The following is an 11,399-nucleotide window of genomic DNA, read 5'->3' as shown; positions in this document are numbered from 1 at the left end:
TCTCTGTATTGGCAATTATAAAGTTGAAGATGAATATCAGGTTTACGTATTGCCATATGATTGCTGTTATATTGTCTTTGCTCTGTTATTGTTGTCATATCAATATTTTCAACTCTTTCTTGGAAATTATAAAGTTGAAGTTAGACATTAGATTTACATAGTGTATTTTTTTAGAGCGTAGAGAATGTCACAATGAGTTTCTACTAATTTTCGGTGTATTTTTTGGATTTTTATTTCATTTATTATGAATTTTGTAAGTTAAATTCTAGAAAATTATTATTAAATGGTATGGAGTGACACATGATGGATTTTTATTTAATTTATTATTATCAAAAAGTAATATAATAATATTTTAGGGTACGTAAAAATATAATAACAATTTAGGATAAAAAGTAATAGAATAATAATTTAGGGTAAATAATAATATAATAATAATTTAAAATTAATAACAATATAATAACAATTTAGGGTAAAAGGTAATATAATAATCATTTAGGGTAAATAATAATATTATAATAATTCACAGTAAAACGTAATATAATAATATTTTAGGGTAAATAACAATATAATAACAATTTAGGATAAAAAGTAATATAATAATAATTTAGGGTAAATAATAATATAAGAATAATTTAGGCTTCCATAATTATAAGGAGTTTGTAGTAATTTTCGGTATATTTTTCTGATTTTTAATTTTTTATTTATGATTTTTTAAGATAAATTTGGAAAAAGTAAACAAAATGACATGTGGCGCAATCATAAGATACCACCTGTCGAAAACAATGTCTGCTCTCCTTTTAGCTGCAGCCAGGTGTGATTCTCTATAATTCATTTATTTTTATTTTTTTTTGGATTTCACTTCTAAAATTCATAACAAATAAATTAAAAGACCAAAAAATATACCGGAAAGTCCTACGAACTCCTTGTGTTATTCTCTACACTATCAAGCTACAAAAATACAATTTCACTTAGAAAAATATAAATTGATGACAAAAACTCACATTTATTTCTCAACGATTTAAAACACTAGTTGATGTTCTATAATATAACACTCATGTTCTTTGATTCGAGGCTTACTGTGGACATAAATATGTGAAATCATGATTTTAGACCTCCATAGTCAAAGACAATGTCGTAAGGAGTTTGTAACCATTTTCGGTGTATTTTTCTGATTTTTAATTAATTTTTTATGATTTTTTAAAGATAAACTTGGAAAAAATCAACAAAATGACATGTGGCGCAATCGTACGACGCCACCTGTTGAAAACAATGACTGCTCTCCTTTCAACTGCAGCCATGTGTGATTCTCTATAATTTAATATTATTTTTCATGGATTTCACTTCTAAAATTCATTAAAAAATAATTAAAAATTAAAAAAATACACCGAAAATTGATACAAACTCCTTACAACATTGTCTTTGACTATAGGGTCAAAAATCATGATTCCACATATTTATGTTCACGGTAATTGTCGAATCAAAGAACATGTGTGTTATGTTATAAAACATACTTTAGTATTTTGGTTTGTTTTAAAACAAAGTTGAGTTTTTGTTACCATTTTTAAATTTTATAAGTCAAAATTATATTTTTGGAGTTTGAGGTCGTAGAGAATGTCACAAGAAGTTCGTATCAATTTTCGGTGTATTTTTTGGATTTGTATTTAATTTATTATCAATTTTATAAGTTAAATCCAAGAAAAATAGTATTAAATCGTGTGGTGCGACACATGGCGAAAGCGGAATGGGGCACAGTCAGTGTGTCTGATGGTTGTTCCCCTGTCAATGCGCCATGTGTCAGGTTTGATACTTTTATCAAATTTATGTTTAAAAATTAATAAAAAATTGATTAAATATCAGAAAAATACACCGAAAATTGATACAAACTCCTGATAACATTATCTTCGATTATAAAGGTCTAAAATCATGATTCCACATATTTGAGTTCTTGGTAAGCATTAAAATCAAAGAACACGAGTGTTATGTTATAGAACATAATTTAGTGTTTTGGTTTGTTTTGAAACAAAGTTGAGTTTTTGTTTCATTTTCAAATTTTATAAGTCAAAATTATATTTTTGGAGTTTGAGGGTGTAGAGAATGTCACAAGAAGTTCGTACCAATTTTTGGTGTATTTTTTGGATTTGTATTTAATTTATTATCAATTTTATAAGTTAAATCCTAGAAAAATAGTATTAAATCGTGTGGGGCGACACATGGCGGAAGCTGAATGGGGCGCAGTCAGTGTGTTTGATGGCTGTCCTCCTGTCAACGCGCCACGTGTCAGGTTTGATACTTTAATCAAATTTATGTTTAAAAATTCATAAAAAATTGATTAAATATCAGAAAAATACACCGAAAATTGCTACAAACTCCTGATAACATTATCTTTGATTATAAAGGTTTAAACTCATGATTCTACATATTTGAGTTCTTGGTAAGCGTTAAAATCAAAGAACACGAGTGTTATGTTATAGAACATAATTTAGTGTTTTGGTTTGTTTTGAAACAAAGTTGAGTTTTGGTTATCCATTTCAAATTTTATAAGTCAAAATTATATTTTTGGAGTTTGAGGGCGTAGAGAATGTCACAAGAAGTTCGTATCAATTTTCGGTGTATTTTTTTTATTTGTATTTAATTTATTATCAATTTTATAAGTTAAATCCTAGAAAAATAGTATTAAATCATGTGGGGCGACACATGGCGGAAGCTGAATGGGGCGCAGTCAGTGTGTCTCAACAAATTTATTACTTTTTCTTAGAAAATTCATAACTAAATACACAAAAATCATAATAATGTTCCGAAAATTTCTACGAACTCATTGAGACTTCATCTTCCTATTGAATTCCCTGTTTCATGGTTACGCTACATTAGTATTTTATTATTATTTATCCTAAATTATTATTATTATTATTATATTACTTTTTAGCCTGTACATTTGTTAATTATATTTACTCCAAATTTTTATTTTTATTTTGCGTGCGAATAGACCATTTCTGGTGCTAATCAGTTTCTCTCTTCTTCAATTTGTTATTTTTTTTTTCTTTTTTAGGGTTAAGGGATGTTTTGAAAAATAAAATGGAAATATACAAGCCATCCATTCTACAACATCAGGAAAAAATTATTAAAAGTCATTCATTGTTCAAGTTTTGCTTAAGAAACGTGTAACCAAATCGTTTGGGATATGCTAAGTGGGAAAATGTCATTCCCAAGCACCGGTGAAAAGACACCTACTCACTCCATGCATGCCTTTTCGTTTACCAAATATCAAGATTGCAGTTGTGCAAAATATCTATGTCAGGAAAATGTCATTTGTAGCCGTCTATGATGTCAGTAATCATTCCACTATATAATATATATTATACATTTATATATAAAACGGTTTATGACAGCACAAACACCAGACAAAATAGATTAAAACCCAACATTTAAACAACATTTGTACAATGTAGCCAGCCAACCTTTTTAAAGAAACTGAACCCAACACCCTAAAACTCAAGACAAGAGAAGGGAAAACGTCATCGAAATGCAAAGAGAGTCAGACAGTCAAAAAATCAATTAATAACCTATTTGCATAGTCATTTTTAGGATTTTCCCGCCATCAAATTCATTGATACAAATGTGATGGATTACTGACTAGTCACAGAAGGTCCCATCAGATACTTTTTCATTTTCCCACACCAAACTACCCCTAGTAATGTTATTAAAATGGAACCAATGATGATGGATTCTTATGCAACTAGTTGCCTTAATGAAATATAAATAAAATAATATATTTAAAGCAGTGTCCCCTCAATTTTCAGATTAAAATTTTGGTAGTGAAATATTATATTGCTTTTCGGGGTAAAAGGTGTCACAATTCTGACGGTACAGGTGTCCAAATCGTGACCAACCCACCCACACACAGAAAAGAAAGATATAATTTGATTTGGGCAGAGATGAGAGAGAGCTGAGTGAGAAGTTTAGGGTTATGAGTGAAGGGGTATGACTGAGAACTATGAGTGAGAAGGTATGAGTCGAAGAGGTTTTAGTGAGAAGATCTGAGTGAGAAGAGGTACAAGTGAGAAGATTCAACATGTCTTCGTCTTCATCTCCCGCTCAAACAAAGAGGTGTTAGTATTGTGGAGCTGCAATGGTGCTTCGAGTTTCAAAATCAGATAAAAATCGAGGGAAGCCATTTTGGAAGTGTCTAACCTCCTATGTAAGTTTTCATTTCCAGAATATGTATGTGGGTGAAAAAAACCTAGGTCTAACTCTGACAGAATTATTTTGCATATATGATGCCTGCAATTAGGGAGCCACCAGTTGCAATGGATTCGAATGGGTTGATGTAACCTTCGCTGAAGCAGAACAACAAGATGACACGTATGATGCTACAATGCTGAATATGCTAAAGTCCATTAAGGGCTTGGTATTAGTTTTATTACTTGTATCAATTGTCATATTATTTGTTCTTTTAATGACCAATTAAGTGCACGGTTTCAAGGATTGTAAAAGTTCTCCCCAAAAAGACAAGTTGCACGCACCACCAATGAGTTTCAAACCCATTTTGTAATTTTTGTTCTTGAAATAGGTGGATTGGCATTTGTTGCGTAGATACAGCTGCACCAAAATGGATTCAGTTGCATCCTCAACTTGTGATACTCGCAAGTGCACGAACCGTTGGTAGTTTAGCGTATGTAAGTGCGAGGTCGATTCCACAGGGATTGGTGATTGAATGATCCAATTTAGTTTCCCTACACAAAACAGAAATTAAAAAGAAAGGAAATAAATAAAACAAGGAAGAAAGAAATAACTAACTCAAGCAAATAAGTTCCCAAGTTCAATTAGATTAATGGATTGGTTCTAGCTAAAGTATGATTAAGCCATGGTGTGTGGTCATAACCTTGTGTTCCTAATTCCCTAATTTGATCATTTGTTGTCTAACCTAAAATTAAGCATTAGGAACCCATTAAGCATAGAAGAACAATTTAAACAACCAAGCATGTATCTAATCCTTGTTGTCGAATGTCCATACATACTCTTCCTATTCATAGTTCAATTCGAATTAAAGCATGGTGTCTACTCTTAATTCAAACCAAGATAGCTAACATGCAAGCCTAAATGGTGATCAATCATTCAAACTAGCATATTAACTTATAAGCATAATGAATAAGAACAAAAACCATAATTGAAACTTGGAAACTAATCAAACTTGAAACTAAAGAAAAGAATTTACATAATGAAAAGTAAAGTGGAACTAAGAAAAACTTAAGGAGAATTTCAGCACAAAGATCTCATTATAACAATTGAAAACTAGAAAGAGAAACTAAGAGAATTTGAGGGAGAGAAGGGAAGGGAGCTCTAGAGAAGTGTTTGAGAGCTCCCCCCCTTGGGGTGTGTTTACAAGCTTGGGAAACCTCACTATATATAGGCCTAAGGAAGCTGAAAATCTGAATTAAGTATGGCTAATGCATACAACACTTGTTTTATAAAATCTGAAATGGTTGATGCACTTCACTAATGCATACAACACTTCCATTATAAAATCTGAAATGGTTGATTCACTTCACTAATAAATCCCACCAGCAGCCCTAGCTCATCTTCATGTCACCATGACCAAGCTTCCAACCAGAAATAATAGCTCATCCTGAGGTCAGCATGACCAGCAACTTCAAGGGCTTACGAATTGGGCTTCCCTTAATCAAATTAAGACTTTAAGCACTCAAACTTGAAGTTCAGAATGTCTTCTTTCCAGCCATATATCATTTGGGCCAATCCAAGGTCGGAGGAGGAAGTTAAGGCCAAAACAAATTGCTAACTCATTTTGCGCGCTGATAAAATCCATCCTGAGCATGGCTCTGTGTTTGCTAGGTAACAGACTCCACAATTATCCAATGGGGCTGAATTTCGGATATGTTATAGTATACACCCATTGGAACAACTTTCATGAAGAATGTGGCCTCATCCGAGCTATGTAGGTTGCTGAAACAAAGCTTGCAATATGACCTACGAAACTGGGCTGGCAGGGGACTGTAGCCAAAATTGAGTTTGTCTTTAAGCTCTTCATCCATTCATCCAAATTAGGCCCTAACATGCATGGATTGCAACATTTACTATCCAAAGCCCTCATTATTACCTAAAGCTCAATGAACTGAAAGATAAACACAAAAAGGATTAAAAGCACAAGTTTAACTCAAAAACATAACCAAATCATAAGCTAGAAGGGTACAAAATGATATACAATTATGAACCGATCAAATACCCCCAAACCTAGATTTTGCTAGTCCTCGAGCAAAACAACACAAAACAAAGTTAAAAACAAAACAAGAAGTTAACTAGACCACTTTCGTAGGTAACTCGATTGCATTGAGCGAATGCAACAAGCCTTTAAACCTCTAGGCATCCCTAGTAGGAGGAGTTGTGTCTCCTGAGGGTTTAACAGATACGATACCCACAAACGTTTTTCTAACTCTACAAAACAAAATGGTTAGAAAATTTAATAGATTTGTTAGTCCTTAAGCAAAAACAAAAACAAAAAAACCAAAACAAATATAATTACAAAAACAAAAACAAAAATAAATGAAATAAAAAAAAAACTCAAAACAATCTTTCCGAACATTTTCTGAAGAGAAATTACTCATGCACATGACTCAAAAATTTTAACAATAAAAACTCAATTTTAGACATTATTTACAAGGCGGCAAAGTTCAAAACACAACATGCTCAAAGTGTGGTAGTGTGATAGCCAAATGTAACAAATTCCCCAATCTTAGTTTCCACACAATTTCAAAAATCATACCAAACACAAATTCAACTTCAAATCTCACCAAAGTTGTCCTCTCACAAATGAATCACTCAGAAGAGGGCTATAATGCAACACTCAGTTATAAACATGAGATTAGAGTTAAACCATAAAGACTTAACTCGAAATAGAAAGATGAAGAACTTGCATTAATATGATCTCAAGAAGGATGTCAAACACTTAAAAGTAGAAAAATGAATGCAATTCAACCACATGACATTTAAGATCAATTTAGGTCTTTATTATAGGTTGTAATGGGGCCAAGGGTGTAAGGTGAGTGAGAAATGAAAGGTATGGATAATACAAAGTCCAAGGAACTCACAATGTAAAAAAAATTGTTTACAAGACTTCGAATCATCACGATTAGATTTTTTTTTCTTTTACATGATCAAAACTCCTTATACCTTCATTTACAATGATTTAAACTCCTTTCCAAACACCAATGAAACCCAAAAACAAAATTTCATTCAACTACCATTTAATCATAACTTTTTTCTTTTCTTTTCTTTCACCAATTGTGTGATTTTCTTTTTTTTCTTTTTTCGAAATGTAACACCCATTCCCAAACTTAGTATGAAAAACATATCCGAATTAGAGCTCATGAATTCCTTAGAAAGGTAAATATTTGTTTTTCAGGCTAAGGCGAGGAAATATAATTGGTTAAATGAAAGAAAAGGTTTACATGTAGGCTCAAAATGGTAAACAATGGAAAATCATGCTTAAGCATGCATAAGGTTAGCTTGAAAGGCACAAACGATCCAAAGAGGGCCTTAATATCATTTCTTAAATGTCATGAAATCGAATTGCAAAAGAATGAATGACTTTTAAGTGTTCAACCAAATCAATGAATAATGAGATCAAACAACAACTTAGATGACAAGAAATTAAGAGTATGTGTATAACACTCATGAAATGAAGCACAAGGCTCAAAAGCTCACATTTATGGTTATATAAGTCTAATTTATGCTTGATACAATTCTTTGGGTCATGCAAATCCTTTAATTGGAGAATTATGAAACAAATGGCAAGTGCAAAGAAGGTTTCGAACATATCATGCTAGAACGATGCCAAATTAATTAATTAATGAATTTTTTTTTTTAAATTTTATTTTACAAGAAGAATTTACAAAGAACAAAAATAAATAAATAAATAAAATTCAATTTTCATTTAAGTCATGCAAACATTTATCACAATCTCATCAAATGTGTTCGGAAAGTGACTCAAAACAAAACAAGACTCAAAATATAGAAAAAGAAAAAAAACAAGCAAGAAATATATATATATATTTTTTTAATAAGAGAAACTAAATTTACTTGGTAAACTCCAATACCCCCAAACCTAGATATGAACATTGTCCTCAATGTTTAAAAATTAGGAACAAGCAATGTCATAACAAGAAATGAAAGGTACTAAAGTAAATATAAAATCACAAAACACAAGAATTGAAATAAAATAATTACAAAATAAAAATTACAAACAAACAAAAAAAATAAAAATAAAAAAAACGAAACAGTAAAACATTCGAAACAGAAAACAAACAGTCTTACACAAACCAAAACCCAAACGATTGAAAGCCCAACCCAAAAGAAGTTAACACACTTTGAAACCTAACAACGGTGAAAACCCGAAGCCCACAATGAAGTCCGAAGCCCACATGTTATTATTAATTTATTTTATTTATTTATTTATTTTAATTTAATGAAACGTGAATTGGGAGTGCGAAGGCGGGTATTTACGAAAAAGAAAAAGTGTGGTCCTTGATGCCTTGGTTCCTGGGAAGTCACGAGGAAAATAGGTGAGGGACGTGTCGGCGTGCAGAGGCCGCTTTCACATCCCCCAAGCTAGAATTATTAGACTCGTAGGAAGGCGCGACGACTTTTTCACTTGAAGGTGGTGAAAGGTGAAAATGCAATTAAGGGGGTTGGGAAACGGGTGCGGCGACATATAGAGATAAGCCGTAAGGGCCGCACAGAACTCAGAACCGCAATGGCTAGGGTTAGCAAAAACTAAGTCTATAAAAGGTAAAAAAAAGAACCGTTGGTACTCGCAAGTGCACGAACCGTTGATAGTTTAGCGTATGTAAGTGCGAGGTCGATTCCACAGGGATTGGTGATTGAATGATCCAATTCAGTTTTCCTACACAAAACATAAATAAAAACAAAAGAAACAAAACAAGAAGAAAGAATGTACATTACAAGAAAAATAAATTACAACTACGAAAACATTAAGGAAATTAAGAGAACTTTGAGGAAGAGAAGAAAGTGTTGAGAACTTTGAGAGGGAGAAGAAAGTATTGAGAACTTGGAGGATTTTGGAAGAACATGTGTTTGAGAGCTTTGAGGATTTTGGAAAGGTGGAGACATGTGTTTGAGAGATTTGGAGACTTTTGGAAGAGAGGAGAGATGTGTTTGAGAAAGAGAAGGGAGGAGTGTTTGGGAACATTGAGAATTTGATGAAGGAATGGGAGAAGTGTTTGGAAAGTGTTTGAGAATATGTAGGCTTTTTGGAGAAGAAAGGAAAGTGGTGTTTGGGAACTTTGTGGATTTTGGAAACTTGGAAAATTTGAGAACGTAGAGACGGGAGGAGAAAGTGTTTGAGAAGTTTGGAGAATGTTTATGAACTTGGAGAATTTGAGAACTTAGGGAAGGGAGAGAAGGGTGTTTGAGAAGTTTAGAGAATTTGATGAAGGAATGGGAGAAGTGTTTGAGAACATGGGGAATTTGGAAGAGAATGGGAATTGTGTTTGGGAACTTTGTGGATTTTGGAAGAGAGAGTGTTTGGAAAATTGGAGAACTTTGAGAACTTTGGAAGGGAAGAGACATGTGTTTGAGGAATTGGAGAATGCTTGGAAGAGAATAGAGAAGTGTTTGGGAAGTGTTTGAAGATTTAGTAAAAGGATCATATTACAACAATTGAGAACTACAAAGGGAAATTAAGAGAATTTGAGGGAGATAAGGAAAGGGAGCTCTAGAGAAGTGCTTGAGAGCTCCCCCCCCTTGGGGTGTTTTTACAAGCTTAGAGAACTTCCCTATTTATAGGCCTAGGGGAAGTGAAAATCAGAATTCAATAAGACTAATGCATACAACACTTGAATTATAAAATCTGAAATGGTTGATGCACTTGTATTAGAAAATCTGAAATGGGTGATGCACTTGTATTAGAAAATCTTGAATTGGTTGATGCACTTCACCACTAAATCCCACCAGCAGCCCTAGCTCATCATCATGTCACCATGACCAAGCTTCCAACCAGAAATGATAGCTCATACCTAGCTCACCATGACCAAGCATCCAACCAGCACATGCTGAGGTCAGCATGACCAGCAACTTCAAGGGCTTACAACTTGGGCTTCTCTTAATCAAATTAGGACTTTAAGCACTCTAAATTGAAGTTCAGAATGTCTTCTTTCCAGCCATATGTTATTTGGGCCAATCCAAGGTCGGAGGAAGAAGTTAAGGCCGAAACAAATTGCTAACTCATTTTCCGCGCTGATAAGATCCATCCTGAGCATGGTTCTGTGTTTGCTAGGTAACGGACTCCAGATTTATCCAATGGGGCTGAATTTTGGATATGTTATAGTACACACCAATTGGAGCAACTTTCATGAAGAATGTGGCCTCATCCGAGCTATGTAGGTTGCTGAAACAAAGCTTGCAATATGACCTACGGAACTGGACTGGCAGGGGGCTGTAGCCATAATGAATTTGTCTTTAAGCTCTTCATCAATTCATCCAAATTAGGCCTTAACATGCTTGAATTGCATGAATTATGTTCTCCAAAGCCATCATTGTTACCTAAAGCTCAATTAACTGAAAGATAAACACAAAAAGGATTAAAAGCACAAGTTTAACTCAAAAACATAACCAAATCATAAGCTAGAAGGGTAAGAAATAATATACAATTATGAACCGATCAAATACCCCCAAACCTAGATTTTGCTAGTCCTCGAGCAAAACAACACAAAACAAAGTTAAAAACAAAACTAGAAGTTAACTAAACCACTTTCGTAGGTAACTCGATTGCATTTAGCATATGCAACAAGCCTTTAAACCTCTAGGCATCCCTAGTAGGAGGAGTTGTGTCTCCTGAGGGTTTAACAGATACGATACCCACAAACGTTTTACTGACTCTGTAAAACAAAGTAATTAGAAAACTTCAAGATTGTTAGTCCTTAAGCAAAACCAAAAACAAAAACAAACACAAAAACACAAAGAACTTAAAACAATTTTTCCGAACATTTTCTGAAGAGAAATGACTCATGCACATGACTTAAACGTTTTAACAATAAAAGCTCAATTTTTAGACATTATTTACAAAGCGGCAAAGTTCTAAACACAATATGCTCAAAGTGTAGTAGTGTGATAGCCAAATGCAACAAATTCCCCAATTTTAGTTTTCACACAATTTCAAAAATCATACAAAGCATAAGTTCAACTTCAAATCTCACCAAAGTTGTCCTCTCACAAATGAATCACTCAGAAGAGGGCTATAATGCACACTCAGTTATAAACATGAGAATAGAGTTAAACCATAAGGGACTTAACTCGCAATAGAAATATGAAGAACTTGCATTAATATGATCTCAAGAAGGATGTCAAACACTTAAAAGTAGAAAAATGAA

Source organism: Prunus avium, chromosome 3 (assembly GCF_965620075.1).
Source record: "Prunus avium chromosome 3, drPruAviu1.hap1.1, whole genome shotgun sequence".
NCBI lineage: Eukaryota > Viridiplantae > Streptophyta > Magnoliopsida > Rosales > Rosaceae > Prunus > Prunus avium.
This window is presented reverse-complemented; position numbering follows the sequence as displayed.